The sequence below is a fragment of the Coloeus monedula genome (assembly GCF_965178545.1).
Source record: "Coloeus monedula genome assembly, contig: HAP1_SCAFFOLD_63, whole genome shotgun sequence".
NCBI classification, from domain to species: domain Eukaryota; kingdom Metazoa; phylum Chordata; class Aves; order Passeriformes; family Corvidae; genus Coloeus; species Coloeus monedula.
Genome location: NW_028120825.1, coordinates 470,595 through 486,201, shown reverse-complemented (window position 1 = coordinate 486,201; position 15,607 = coordinate 470,595).

Genomic DNA, 15,607 nt, shown 5'->3' with positions numbered 1-15,607 from the left:
GACAGCTGGGTTTTCTCTCTCAGCACATGCTGAGTCTTTGTCCAAATTTGTGCCTGTCATTGCACATTTAATGGAAAAAGCTTTAAAACAGCATCTGGGGAGCTCATGTCTAAAACTGAGAACACCAGTGCACCTTAGTTTTGGCTTCATTCTTAAGCGTCTCCAATGGATAATCTGTTTTCTTCATTTGAAACAGGACACTGCTCTCACCAGCAGAATTAGGGTGCAGGCAGGGGAGGATCCTGGGTTTAGTCACAGCCCTGCTAGGATCTGAGAAGGGCACTCACCTTGTCAGGGAGGGATGAAGAGGACAATCCTCCTGAGAAGCCCTGGCTCCGGATTAGGGTGGAGATGGGAGGCAGGATGGCAAGCACGGGAGGCGAAAAAGTTTCTAAAATGAAAATAAAAACGAATGTTGAGCTAGGAAACACACCATCTTCTAGTCCTGGGGTGTAGAGGAAAGCAAATCACAGGGAATTACAGTTATCTGGGATTTTAACAGGAGTGTACATGACAGCTCTGTAAAGCCGGGAGCCACAGGAGCACTTCCTAAAACAAATAGCTCAGTAGACCTTATTGCAGAGGCCACTTTTACAAATTTCCACGCGACTGAGCTGTGCATCTGTTCTGTTTGTACTGCCTGCAGACACTGCTATAAAGTACTGTACATTGATGTAACTGAGCGAAGGAGACAATGATATAACCATGCACTGTACAAGATTTATTAAAATAGTTAAGTTATAACTCCATCTCCGTCTCTTTCACTGGGTTTTCATAATGCTTTGTCACTGAGAGTCTCAGAAACTCAGCAGAATGTCTGAAACCACACATTTCCTTTTGGGTTTGGGGACTGACATTCAACAGGAAGGATGTTACGGCCTGGATAGCTGTGTCTTAAGAATAGGGGCAAAGCATGAGAAGGCTGCACAAAAGCACATTCTTGCCTCTCTGGAAGGGGAACGACTGTGGCAGCTGTCCCAAGTGGAACCATACAGAAAGAGGGAACAGCATAACCCCATGACTAGGAGCCTGTTAACACGGATTCTCCAACATTTCCAGCCAAGAGCCATCCTGTTTCCAGAAGCAAAAGTTTGTCTTCTCTTTTCCTTAACAATTAAATTACCCAGCTGAAATAACTGGTAATTCCTTCTGTAGATGTTTTGGAGAGTACAATTTCCAAGTGGGCCCACACTAACAAGATCACCTCTTTTACAGCCTAAATAAAGTTCAGGCGAACCACGAGCCCAAAACACCTGCCTTACTGGGCCGAGGGCTCTCTCAGCGCCTGGAGCTGCACTCGATAAACCATTTCGAACCTTGCCACAACGGCGGGGAAGGGAGCCCAGAGCGCTCAGCTCCTGCAGCGGGGCACCACCGACGCGGCCCCGAGCCTTCCCTCACGGCCGCCTCCCTCAGGGGCTGCCCGCCGCCACCTTGCGGCACCGGCCGCGCCCGGGCCCCGCGCGGCCACGAGGGACGGGTGGCTCAGGGGCGGGTCGGGCGCCGTACCGGCCGCGGGGAAGACTGCCGGGGGTTCTGGCGACACGGAGACTCCGGGGACAGGAGGTTCCGGGCCCGAGAGATCTCGGGGCCAGGAGACTCCCCCGATACGCTCCGTCGGGGACGATGGCGGCGTCACGGTCGCCAAGGCGAACCCCCGCCCGGCCCTCACGAACCAGCCAATCAGAATCGCTCTCCCTCCCGCTGCCCCGCCTCGGCTCCTCCCGCGGCCTCGTCCGTCTCCTGTCCGCGCTCCTGATTGGCCGCTGCCGCCCAGCCAGGCTGGGATTGGCGGCGGGCGGCGGGAGCGCGCGGGCCGGTGCCCTTCGGGCACGTACCGTCCCTCCTGGGCGCGCGAGTCCCCCGGAGCCGCGGACGTGTCGGTGTCCCCCGTGAAGCGGCAGAAGGTGGAGTGGGCGCTGGACCAGCTCAAGCACCACACCACGGTGGTGGCGACACCGGGGACTTCAACGGTGAGAAGCGGCATGAGGGGATCCTGTCTCCGCAGCTTCTGCTTAGCCCCCTCTCCCGCCCCTCTTCACGGAGAGTGGGCGAGCCCGGCCGAAGGGGCGCGCGCTGCGGGGACCGACCCACCCTGGGGCCGGAGGGGGGGCGAGCGGGACGGCGCTGGGTCTCCATCCCAGGGCAGACCCCGCCGTGATTTCTCCCAGTTTGCCCTCGAGTGTGCCCTGACCACTCCGTTCAGCTCTGCGTGCTGTCAAGGAGAAGTGCCAGACTGAAGCCAGGCTCTGCTGCTCTAATTAATTTTGGGTTTTCTTCCAGTGGGCTGTCTAGATCTGGGACTTGTTTGGGGTTTTTCAGACTCACGCTTGGACGGGGCTTGGAGCAGCCTGGCCCAGTGGAAGCGAGTGGAACTGGATGAGCTTCAAGACTCCTTCCAACCCAAACCATTCCAGGATTCCATGATATGCTTAAAAACTGATTTGGGGTTGGAGAGAAAGAAGGGAAATGATGCTTTTTATTTGTTTCACTTGAGCTGTACATTGATCTTTTCCCTTTTTGCATTTCCAGGATGCAGAAAGTGAGAAGGAACTTGAGGAGATGTGCTCGGTCCAAGAGAAATAATTTTGAAAAAACTCATCTCACTGGATACTGCAGCAACAGTAAAATCCCAAATGGATTTCATGATCCTGACAATTCTGAGTGCACTTCAAGTATAAGGCACAAGATCTTACAGAAAAACAGACGCAGCAGCACACATCCAGGAAAACATCTTGGAATTAATGGCATAAAATCGTGGTTTATTTTCCTGCATCTGTTTGATTTTAGGATCCCTAAAAATGTTACATTCCTAGCATCAGGGGTCAGGGGGTAATTTAGAGGTAGTTGGTGATAAATATTTTTGGTTATGTGTAGGGCAGATATTTATGCCTTACATAACTCTGTAATATAAATATGTATTATATATTAGGGCATATAGCTATCTATTTATATATAACCTATTTTTTATGTGTGCCCAGATATAGTTTATATCAGACACTGTGCCTGTCTGAAGGCCTTGCTACTGCGCTCCTAACTCATTCCTGAGGAAAACATCAGGCAAAAGTTGTTAGGTTTAACTGGTTCCTCTTTTCCTTAATAATTATTTTACTCAGTTGGAATAACTGATAACAGCTGTTAGAGATGTGCAGTTCCCAGTGGGACCAAGGCACTTTTTTGCACAACGCAGAGTGGCGTTTAAGGTATTCAGTAGTCAGAGAAGTGAGGATTAGGATTTTGAATGCTCGTGGGCAACAAGGCTGGCCAGAGATCCCTCCTAACTCACTGTGGGACAGCAAAAACCCCACAGCCAAGGGTAACCAGGGATTGTGGGGATGGAGAATTTAATGGCATCAGGGGGCAGCAGTGCCAGTTCAACTGATAAAAAAGTAAATCCACGCCTGCTCTAGAGGAGTATTGTTCCTGGACGTGTGTAAATACAGGGACACCTCTTTACTCTCAACTGAGGGAGGTTTGTGGTTGTGGTGCCAGTTTACCCTTGAGAGTTCCAGGCTTTATTTCAGCTCCCCTGGCCCGGCCTGATGTGCAGCAGTGGTGCGAGGGCCGGAGCCGTTCGCTGGCTCTGGGAACGCAGATGCCATCATGGCCCAGTGGGGGGGGGAGCTTAGGCTGTGGTGGCAACCTCAGAAAGGGATCAGATGGCTCCTGGAACTGCCCAGAGTGCAGGAAGGGAGGGGGAACTGAACTGCTCCCACAGACCCCTGCTGGGCTATGGTTCTGGGCCAGGCCCATCAGAAAAGTGGCAGCATCAGTGGCACCTCAGTTGTTACTGTCCTTGGAGCTCTCAGGATCAGGATGAAATCATGTTCATGCACTACTGGGAAAGCAGGGAGCAGGATCAGTGCTCTAACTCTCTACACTCTCTCTCCAGGAGTGCCTTGGGTCATGGCAATTTAATGTGTGGAATAGTTTCCTGTGTCTGCCTGGGCAGCTGCAGTTATTGCACAGGCATTCAGGGCTGACAGTTCCCTGCAGGGAGAGCTCAGCACATGTGCCCAGAGGCAATCCCAGCATCTGCAAGAAAGAAAGAAGCAGCAAAAGGTGATTGCTTCTCTTTCAAAGTTATTTCAAGTGCTCACACCCAAACCAACCTTTGCTCTTGATTCTGGCCAGGTGCATGGTGAGCAGTGGGCACAGGTCATGTCATCCATGCTGGTGTGAGTGATGCTTTCTGGGGGAAAGCAGCTGATCTCCAAAGTTCCCTTCCTGCCCTGTGCCTGATCTGCACAGGAGAAAACCTCTTCCAGGAAGGGATTGTGCTTCCTCTAATCCCATTTGCCCAGTCTGTTCCATGGGGATATTGCCAGCCTGGGGCAGCAGAGGCACACGCAGCTCTCAGCACTCTCTGCTCCAAGCACAGCTCGGGGCTCCTTTGCACACTGCCTCTGCCATGGGGGTTTTCTCCAGGAGAAGCCAAGGAATTGCTCATGGAAGGGTGCAGATTAAGTTATCCCAAAGGGAAGCAAAGAATAAATATCTCATTTTTCCATCAAAATGCTCATGCTCTTTCCTACAGATTATTTCAAGTTTTTCCCACAAGCTTTGCCCTACCCATCATCCCATTTTTACCCCAAAAAGTAATTTTCTCTGTCCTCCAGAATGTCTCAGTGTCTATCCCCAAAATTTTCACTGTGTCTCTGCAAGTGACTACCTCAGTTTACCTCATGCTGTTCATTCTCTTCCCTGGGGATTGCTTCAGATTTTCCCTCTAAGCTGTCCCTGTCTGTGCACTTCTGATTTCTTCTTTTTTACAAGAAAGTATTCATTCACTACTCTGGAGATTAGCTCCAGTTTTACCCCCCCAAAATTGCCCTAACATTCACTAGTCATTGCCTGATTTTTACCTCACTATGTTCATTCTCTCCCCCTAGAGATAACCTCAGGTTTTACCCCCAGTATTTTCCCTACCTGCCCACTAACTATTTACTCTTTTTGACCTATAAATATTCTCTTTCTATCCTGGAGATTTCATCAAGTTTTACCCTGAAATATTTCACTATCTTTCCAGTACTGTCTCACTTTACCTCAGGATGTACGCTCTCCCTGCCACACATCACCCCAGCTTTCACCTCCAAAATTGTTGCTACTTGTCCACTACTTATTACCTGATATTCACCTCAGTATGTCCATTCTCTGCCCAACAGGTCATTTTAATTTCTACCCCCCAAAACTTGTCCAACCTGTCACCTAGTGACTGCCTCAGTTTACCTCAAAAATGTTGTCTCCCCTAGAGATTACCTCAGACTTGACCCCCACATTTTTTCCCTATCTGCAAGTTACTACCTCCATTTAACTTCAGTATGTTCATTCTCTGGACTACAGACTCAAGTTTACTCTCAATCTCCCTGCCTCTCCAACACTGATTACTTCCTTTTTACCTCAAAAGATTGATTTATTTTCTACCATGGAGGTTACATCAAGTTTCACCCCCAGAATTTACTAATACTTCCACAACTGATTCACTCAGTTTACCTCAACAAGTGTTCATTCCCTCACCTAGAGGTGACCTTGTATTTTACCCCCAAAGGTTTCCCTACCTGTGCACAACTGATTGCTATAGTTTACTTCAAAATCTTCATGCTCTCCATTACAGGTCACCTCAAGTTCACTTCAAAAGTTTTCCCTACCATTTCCATTAGTGATTATCTCAATTTTTACCTCCAATAAGTCATTCTCTACCTACAGACACTGGATAGTAAATCATACAAAGATCTAAAACACTGCACAAGAAACAGCAGAAAGTTTTCCATGAATAACACAAGTTCCTTTTTTCCCCTCCTCCGCCTAGGACTGCTACCAGGAGACAGGAGAGCTGCTATCAACACTCAAACCTCCCAAGCGTTGTTATTGCTCAGAGAGCTGCGCTGGCACTGAGCTACTCCCATGCGCCTGCAGGGCTCTGGGGAGGGGCAAGACGACCTCCCACTCCTGCCTGGAGAAATTTCAATGCCCTAAAAAGTCATTTCCCTTCTCTCTCTGACCCACGGCCAAAGCAGCTGTGTAGAACAACATGGACTACTCATGGAAGGGATGATTCAGTTGTGGGAAAAACGCTAAAGAAGGCCTATCACCCCAAATTTCAGGGTGAAAACACACTGCTTGTTAACAGGAGCACACAAACTCATTTAAACCAGAGAGCAAACTGCACACCAGGAAAAGAGCTGAAAGATAGGCCCTGCCTTGATTGATAATTCCAAAGGAAATTCCCCACAGATCATAGGCAATCACCTATAATTTTACCTCCCTAATCACTGGATTTCTGACTTGGGTTGCTGTGGAAGTGTTTCACAGATGCCTTGAGGGGTCAGGGGCTTGGCTGGATTCTTTGTGGTTAGTCCTGACAGGCCCAGGCCAAACCCACCCACCTGCATTGCTGCTCCACCCCAAATTTGCATGAAATACTGAGAACAGTTTATAAATACTCCCCTTCTCTGTCCTTCCTGACACATCCATGGAGCAAATGTACTCTATCCATTGTTCCCAAGAGCACCTCTCCAGCCCAAATCCCAGTTTTCACCAGCACAAACCAAACAGACCTAAGACAATTATTCCATCAGTGCCTGCAATTCTGAGCTCCCTGTTCCCTGCCACTCACACAGCAATCTCACCTCAGCCCAGAGACTCCCTGTCCCCAAAGGGAAACACAACCTGATAGGGCACAGCTCTGGCACCACATTTCCCCTCGTTCCTGGAAAGCCCAAGTAAATCCAATCCCTCAGACCTTGCATCCCTGAACACCAGGAGAGCTGGAGTTTTACCCAGATCCCAGTGCCCTGCACAGCTGCGCTGACACGAGCACAGGCCGATCGCTCCGCCCAGCACCATCCCTCATTTTCCTCCCACGGCTCCCCAAGTGTCCCCAAAGCACCCCAGCGTGTCTGTGCCGGGGCCAGGGCCCGCCCCAAGGCCAACCAGAGGCTGTCACCCAGCCCTGCACCAGCTCCCACCCCTGGGAGAGCTGGGAATGCACTGAGAGCTCGGCTCCCCAGTCCTCAGACACACAAATAATGCCCAACCTGCCCCTCTGGGCACAGCCAAACACCACAACTCCATCATCCCCAAGGAACTCTGGCAGTCGCCTCTTCACCTCTGCCCTTTTCCAAAGGACACAGGTAGGACTGGGCTGTCAGAAATGGTATTCCCTAGGCAGTTCATCCCAGCACAAAGGAGAAGAGGAACCCTGTGTCCCTCTGACTGACCCCACAGCATGGGCAGGACCAGCTGGGTTCTTCGTATTCTAAATTTTAAAATGAACTGAAGAACCTGAAAGGCAAAAAACAACACACGTATAAGGTTAGAGCCAGTCAACACACACAGACAGACACACTCTCAGACACCCCTTCTTCAGCTTACACGCTGACTGCAGCCCTTACTAGAAACACTCCCCCCTAAAGAAGATGCTTTAACATCTTCTTCCATCTGCTGCTCCTTGATGTGGAACAGTAGATCCTGGGAAAATTGGTAGCATCAGTGACCATAGGGATCAAAATTTGCCTTAGGGACCTGCAAGACAGCATGAGGCAGTCTGCAAGTAGCTGACAGCTAGGAGTTATCCCCACACCAGGCCCATAAACTTTCTACCCAAAAGCCCATAGACAGGAGAGGAGAGTTCTAAAACTGTTCAAACTAGCCAGGACTGAATGTGCCAGGGCAGGGCAGCTCCAAGCATAAGTGGCACATGGACACACAGTGCATCAAATATAAGCAAAGATGACATGAAGACTTGAGATAACGCTTCAGAAGATAAATTTTTGAGACCAGGATGCTTTGAGGCGACAGAAGCTACAAAACTACTGCAGTGAGGAGGGTCTAGTATACTTCATACAGAAGTCCAAGGGAACGGCACATGAAAAAAAAGATACTACCAAAACTGAGAAGGAAGATGGATAGGAACACCTTGTGTACTTCTTCTGGTCTCAAAAAGCAAAACCATAAAGACGCCAGAATAAGCCCGATCCAGGAAAGTATGCAAGTGCTCCTGCTGCCAATATGGCCCATAACGATGCCTGTAAAGCACTGAGACATCACAAAGCCCTATGACACTGAAGACAATGGACACAGACCACATAACATAGACACAAACTGAAACTGCCCAGCAGTTTTACCTGATGGACCCAAGATTGCTAGTGCAAGATGAGCCAGAGGCCGATGACGCCGAAGGAAAGAAGGCTCTACGGCAGTAGTACGTGACAGTGAAAGGTAAACTCCTTATGAGAAGTTAGTGCCAAAGCTGGTAAGAGGATGCTCAAGAAGTGCAGTAGGCCTAGAGAAGGAGGCAACGACTGCCAGCTGATACAAAGGGATCCCTAGAGAAGGATTCTGCTGCCAAAGGCTGAAGTGACATCACAAAACATGACCGACCCACAAATGGCCAAGATGCAAGATGTCCACGTGCTTGCTATGCTCAAAAGTGCTCAAAAGCATGGCTACACTGAAGAGTAGGCAAACTTTAGACCGTGGCAATCGTGCCAGACCCGAAGGCAGGCTCCTCGGGTGAAAAGATGGACAATGACATCGAGACTCAAAATCCAATGATGCAAAGCTCACAAGAACATGGAGATGGGTTGGAACTGCCCGGCCCGGCAAAGGCTCGAGTGATGCTGAAGAGAAACCCTCTCTCCCTTAACCTCCAAGGGGCCTGGCCCACTACAGCCCTCTCCTCTCAGCTAACTTCAAATTGCCTCCTGTGATTCCAAAGGTTTTTGCCTTCTCCCAACCAAAAGTCCCCACACTTAGCTCTCTGAAGACCAGCAGACAAAATCCATCCTTGACAGAAAAGAATGCTTCAGCACCGTGGATGTCAATACATGGCCCACAGCCCACTTGGGTGGCTGCAAAAGATGGAGAATAATGACAAAATTCAGACTGTGATGACACGTCCCAGAAGTGACCCCTTGCACAATGCCTCTCTCCCTCATAACTGCTGAGGCTCATCGCTCACCAGCCGTTTCCAAACTTAGGCTCTGCACCTACTTGTAGTACCTAAGACAACAAAACAGAAACTGTGACTATTGCCCTCCAGAAGAATAAATGCACGGGCTGGGCTCCCTCTGCACCACTGGCCCAGGCTCACCTCAAATCTCCATCCGACCCCGGAGGTGGCCCGGACGATACCCGCAAAGCGAAAAGGGACACGCTTCGCATGCTGCCACGTACCTCTCACCTATCAGTCGCCCCACCTAAATGCCAACTCACCTGCTCGCCTCTGTCCCTTGGCATGCCCAGGGCAGCAGCAGCACCTGCAGAGAAGCAAAGCAAAAAAACATGCTGAGACACTGAAACCACAGCCTCCCCGCTCCAACTCAAGTACACCACACCTATAGCTTAAGCTTGCACCCACCTGGCCTCCAGCATCCCAGGGCCGGGACACCTTCCCAGTGGACCACCTAAAATGCACAAACAAAAACGGATGCTTAGAGCTGCACCAGAAACTGATACCCAAGCAGTAACAACTCATTCTGGCCACCAGTCACCGCTCACCTCGCTCCATCGACCTCGACCACTGATCTTCAGCATTACTTCCTACAAATAAAGATGAAGAACAAAGCTGTAACATAGTCACCATTTACACTTGCCCTGCAAAGACAAACGGTGACTGACCTTCCTGTGGGAACCACCTCACCTGGTATGGGGCACTCTGCCACAGATTCAATCCATCTGCATCTGAAAGAAAGTGATGACAAAAGTAAAAGAACTGCATCATAACTTAGCAGCTCCAGACATCTTGTGTTAATCTATAAATACCATCTTGAGTCCAACTAATCCCTACATTACAAATGTCAAGTCCCTAGGACTTATCCTATTACACCTACACCCAGACTGTGTAGCAGGGCAAAGCAGCCCCAGGCCAAACACACAGACACCTGTGACACAGGAGATGACAAACAAGGGGATGCAACAAGGAGAGGAAACTCTCAGCAAGAAGAATTACCAATGACATGACCTAGATGAGGCTCAAAGAACTCTGGCAGAAAAAGACCCTAACAGAAGGACTTATGCCAAGAACCGCAAAGATGGATGCCCGAGAATCGTACGGTTGGAATCCTCTACCTATCCTCACATTCTCCCAAGTCCTAATCTGTTATAAGGGATCGTTGCGGTGCACAGCTGTCAATACAGCTCAGAACAAGACTGTAAAAGGTGTCTGACTCAATAGTGCTAAAGAGAGATGCGATTCCGATGCATGTCCGAGCCTGCAAGTCAAAGGTTCAAGGGTACCAGCGTCGGGCCAAGGAACGCAAAGGAGCTGCTGAGGATGATGCCCAGCATTTCTGATAAGCCCCTCAAAGGGGTAAGGCAAAAGACATGTGACACAAGATGCCCACAATAGAGACACAGAACACACAATAGACAAGTGACACAACACGCACCAGGACTGCTCTGCCCTGCACACCTCAGCATTGTGATCAACAGCGAGACTTTGCCTTTATGTGGCCTAAGGGTCCCTCTCGTGGACATCCCCATCTCCAAAGCTAATTCAAAGATCCCTCCCACCAAGTCCTGACCCAGCACCCCACTCTCATCCCCCTCCCTGAGGTGTAGCCCTCGACTTAGCTCTCAGATATCCAGGGATGCAAATCCTCATCAGGTGCAAAACAAGGCCACCTCATCATCTGGGAAGTTCCTGCCCTCAGAGGGCTGTTCTCTCTCAGTCTACTACAATAAAGAAAACCAAACATCAGTGCCTGAACTCAGCAGCACATCAGCCAAAACCCAACAATTCCACTACTCACCGGCTCCTGAGAACGCCCCGGTCCTTGGCTCATACTCTGTGGCCGCACTCCGAGGCCGACGTCGCAGGGTATCCCTGGGTTAAGGGGAGACAAGGTGATGTGGCATTACTGAAACTTGAGGGGACCCTCGCTCCTCCCTCCCTCCCCGACTCGCCACAACTCCTCAGCCATTGCCAAAGGCTGCCCAGATGGCACCTTCAAACAGAAAAGGTACAGGCTTCATCGCAGAGCCCTGTAATACTTCTGGAAGGCTCACAGGGACAGGCAGCTCAAGGGTGATAAACTGGCTCCATCAGCTGGTCCATGAGGGGGTTCAGCCCCTGTAGGCATAATACAAGTGGGCCACCTAAAACACACAAATGGATGCTCAGACAATGCATGCTTTGAGCTGCCCCAGAATTTGGCACCCAAGCAATAACTGGTTGCATCCACTGGTCACTGCTTACCTCACTCACTTGACCTTGACTGCTGATATCCAGGTTTACTTCCTAAAAATAAAGACAAAGAACAGCCCTGCAACATAACCAAAATGAAACACCACCCCTGAAAAGCTGAATGATGACCAACCTTCCCAGGGGAGAAGGGGCAAAACAAAATGGAAAGGCACATGCCCATGTAGTGTCCAAAAGGGTTGCATTGCTGAGATAGGTTCCACCTGAAAGTGCTTGACTGTGACCTCTTTCTGCAAGGGTGTCTGTCACGTTGGAGTAGTGATTTCAATGCTGCAGACCACCTGTAAAACGCAAAAAAAAAAAATCAAAGGCTACTTATAGTTTCATCACTAATACAACAACTCCAGTAGCATCCAGTTCTGTGCTGGAATCAATACTCATCCAGCTCATGGTCCCCCCGGTGCCAATACCCTGCTGTGCCAAGTGCTTCGCATCTTCAAAATGAAAATCCCAACAGTGAGGTAAACATAGAGCCCAAAGTCAGGCCGTAGCTTGGACTTCAGGCACTGACCCACCTCGCTGCTGTGCTCCTCTGGTCTCCTCCATTCATATCAGGTTTACATGCTCTCCCTCTGCAAAAGAATTATTTGTCAAAGTTACCCAGACAGACAGGGAAAGCTTAGCCTTTCCCAAGTTCTCATTCCTCAAAGCAAACTGCCTAGGATCCCACAAGAGTGGGCCTTAGGACAAACTACTATGAAACTGCAAGACACCACTGCACCACTCCCACATCTCCACTGAACACCACACAGACTGGCCACAGTCACTCCATCCGAGGCGTGGCTCAGGTGGCTGAGCAAAGCAAAAGGCTCCCTGTAAAGTCTCCTTTCTTCTCCACCTAACCCCCCCCCCCCCCCCCCCCAAGACTACTCTACAGAGCAGAGCAATTCCAGGCTAGACACAAACTCAAACAACACATTATACTACAAGCAGAGGGACATGAGGATGATAAAAAAAGCTCTCGGCAAGAAGAACAATGGCAAGGACAGGGACGACGCCAAAAGAGACAACTGATGGTATGGCAATGGTGGATGAAAGAGGCTCTAAGGAGCAGAAGAAAAGACTGGAACAGTGACCTGTTCTAAGAACTGTCAGTCACAATGATCAAGATGGCTGTGAGAGACAAGGCCACATTTAGAATGATCCCATATCCTGACAATCTTACAAGCCCCAGGACATTACAGCTCATGGCTGGAAAGGATGGATGGCAGTACAGCCGGGAACAAGGCCTCAGAAGAGATGCGACTCAATGCTTTCAAGATGTGATTCCAAGATGTGGCCAAGCCCACTGGTAAAAGAACAAGTGATATTGGCATCCTACCGAGAAGTATGAAAGTTCAAGAAGCTAGAGATGATGGCCAATGCTTATGATGAGCCCCTTAAGGGTAAAAGGCAGAGAGATCTGATCCAAGGGAAGCCAAAGACACAGAACACACACCGGACAAGACAACACACACTGGAACTGCTCTGCGCTGCACACCCTACAGCTGCAGTCAAAAGTAGGGCTACTCCCTTTAGCTTACCTAAGAAGGCCCTTGGAGAGCATCCCTTTCCCCTACACTACTTTTTAAATCTCTCCCAGCAATTTCCAACCCACTATCCTGCTATCATCCCTTCTCCGGGCCCCAGCCCCCAACTTAGCTTTCAGATGACCGGTGATGTGAATCCACACTGGATGCAAAGGAGTCCACCTCAGCCATCTCCAAAGGCACTGGGATCACCAGGTTGGCCTCTTAGTCAGCTATGACAAAGAAAACCAAAATCAATGCACCAGTGTAGTGGCATACAAGCCAAATCCCAACAAGTCAGCTACTAACTGGGACCCTGCTCCCGCTCCCACTCATACTTGCAGTCTTTAACTTACCTATCAGAAGCCTCCATCTCCAATGTCATCTCTGACCCAGGGTAGCTCCCTCTTGCAGCACAATGAACCTGCTGAAAAATTTGGAGTGTAATACTGACACAATCTGGAATTTCAGGAAATTGCAGTGCTTCTAAGAAAAACAAGGCAAAGGAAAAAAAAAAATACAAAAAGCACCAAGCACCTTAACAACCTTGAACACTCGATCCAAAAATCACGAACTATGCACTCAATGCTATCTTCTTCACAGTGTCTTCAAAGCCTCTATTGCTTTAGATGCCAAAAGCACCTGCTGAAAGAAAGCTGAAAAAACCTGAATGACCCCCCCCTTCATGGAAATAAAAAGACACCCTCACCCAACTAACCCCACAGAAAGAATGAGCCTCTTTTTACCCAGGGCTGGGGTTAATATACCCCTGGCCGGGCCCGCCTCTTGTTCCCACAATGCCCGGGAAAAGGGAGGAGGCAATTTTACCAGAAGGGATAAAAGCACTGGGAGGAGCTGCAGCTGTTTGGCTGTTCTGCCTTAAATTCTAGGTGACTAAAGGGCTCTGTAGATGCCTTCTGTTTTACTACAGCTGCATCCACTGAAAGGGTAAAAAAGCTTCTTGTTTTGGCAGCGTAGACACATGAGTTGCATGATTCCTTGTTAAGTTCTGTAATTGTTCATTGGTGGCTATTGAGTCACAGGACTATGGAGGGTGGAGAAGAATAGTAATAATATACATGGTGTAACTCCTGTTGGGGTCTCTAATTAGGGATGTATTCATTATAAATAAAACTGAAAAAATAATGGGCTCTCTGGCAGCAGGAAGGTTTTGTGAGTGCTGGGCTCGCTCCCTTGTGAGAGATTAGGTGCCAGTACCCAGCTAGAAGTGCCCTGAAGTACAGATTGAAATTCTTAAAATGCTGAAAAAGGGGGAGCTTCCTTCAATTGAACCCCTTAAAATGAGAGACTAGGGAGTGTTTGTCTCTACTTAAATAGATGCCATAGCAATAAATGGGTTCTCTTCTCTGAGTCCCCTAAAATACTGGAAAAAGAGGGGTTTTCCTTACTTCAGGTCTCTCCAGTGATGGAAAAAGGGGGATTTCTCCCTCAATTCAAACCCTTATAAAGGAGGGACAACTGGGTTTTCCCTGCAATTTAAACCTTGGGATGATGAAAATGGGGGAGTTATGCTCAATTCCAATCAATAAAATAGCATTGTCAAGGTTTTCCCCTTCTATTTAAACTGGAGAATAATGGAAAATGGGGATTCCCTGTCAAGTGATACCCCTAAGAGCATGGAAAAGGCAGGGTTTTCTCCAACTGATGCCCTTAAAATTGCAGAGGAAGGGGATTCCCCCTCAATTTAAACACAGACAATTATGGAAAAGGAAGTTTTTTTCCCTCCGTTTAAATCCCTTTTCTCCTCATAACCCCCCTTTTTTGGGGGGGGGCACTGGGGAAGGGCTGCCAAGATGAAAGGGGAAAGTGGAATGTTTCCCTGGGACCCCACATGCTGCCCTGCCTGCTCAGGTGCTGCCCCTTGGCACGAGGGGTTTTCCCTGGGCATTTTCTGGGAGCAGTGCTCTGTGCCCAGGTGCCTCCGGCTGCTCCCCAGCTCCTGCCGGATGCTCCGACCATTGTCCCTGGAGGGACACTGGGGATGCCCCCATTGCCCCTCTGGACCAGCAGCTCCCTGCACAGCTGTGCCCGGGGAACCCTCGGAGAGCGGCCTCTGGCAGGAGCCGCCCCCTCCTCATCCTGGCCGCTCACACCTGGGGCTGCTGCGGGCTGTGGGGTCAGCGGCGTCGGGGGCGGGCGGGAGGCGCGTGGGCGCCGGCCAGCAGGCATCGGCGGGGACACCTCCGTGCCGCGCGCGCCGCGCCTCTCCCACGAGAGGTCCCCGCGCCCCGCGGTGCCGTGCCGGGCTCTCGTTCCCCCCCCCCCCGCGCCGCCGCCGCCCCCCGCTCCCTCCGGCCCGGGGAGCTGCAGGAAAACGCAAAAGCATCGAGGAAGAGCGGGCACCGGAGCTGCCCGAGCCATCGGCTTGCCCGAAGGGCGGCGGCTGCCCGCAGCCGGGAGCAGCCACCAAGGATGGAGCTGCTGTTTGCCGGGAGGTGGGAGCTGGGGGCAGCCGGAGCCGGAGGCAGGCTTTCCCCGGGAGGTGGGAGCTGGGGGCAGCCGGAGCCGGAGGCAGGCTTTCCCCGGGAGGTGGGAGCTGGGGGCAGCCGGAGCCGGAGGCAGGCTTTCCCCGGGAGGTGGGAGCTGGGGGCAGCCGGAGCCGGAGGCAGGCTTTCCCCGGGAGGTGGGAGCTGGGGGCAGCCGGAGCCGGAGGCAGGCTTTCCCCGGCAGGAGGGGCCGGGAGGATTTCAGCTCGCAGCGGCTCTCGGTGGGTGCTGGATGGAGCCCGGGCTGAGCCAGGTGGCCGGTGCGGGTGCTGTTCCTGTCCCCAGGCGCCGATGAAATGGCAGCTCGGAGCAGCCTCGTGTGTCTGTGTGGAAGCAGCTCCGATGCTGGCAGCCAAATCAAATCAAATTGCTGTCAGATTTGTATT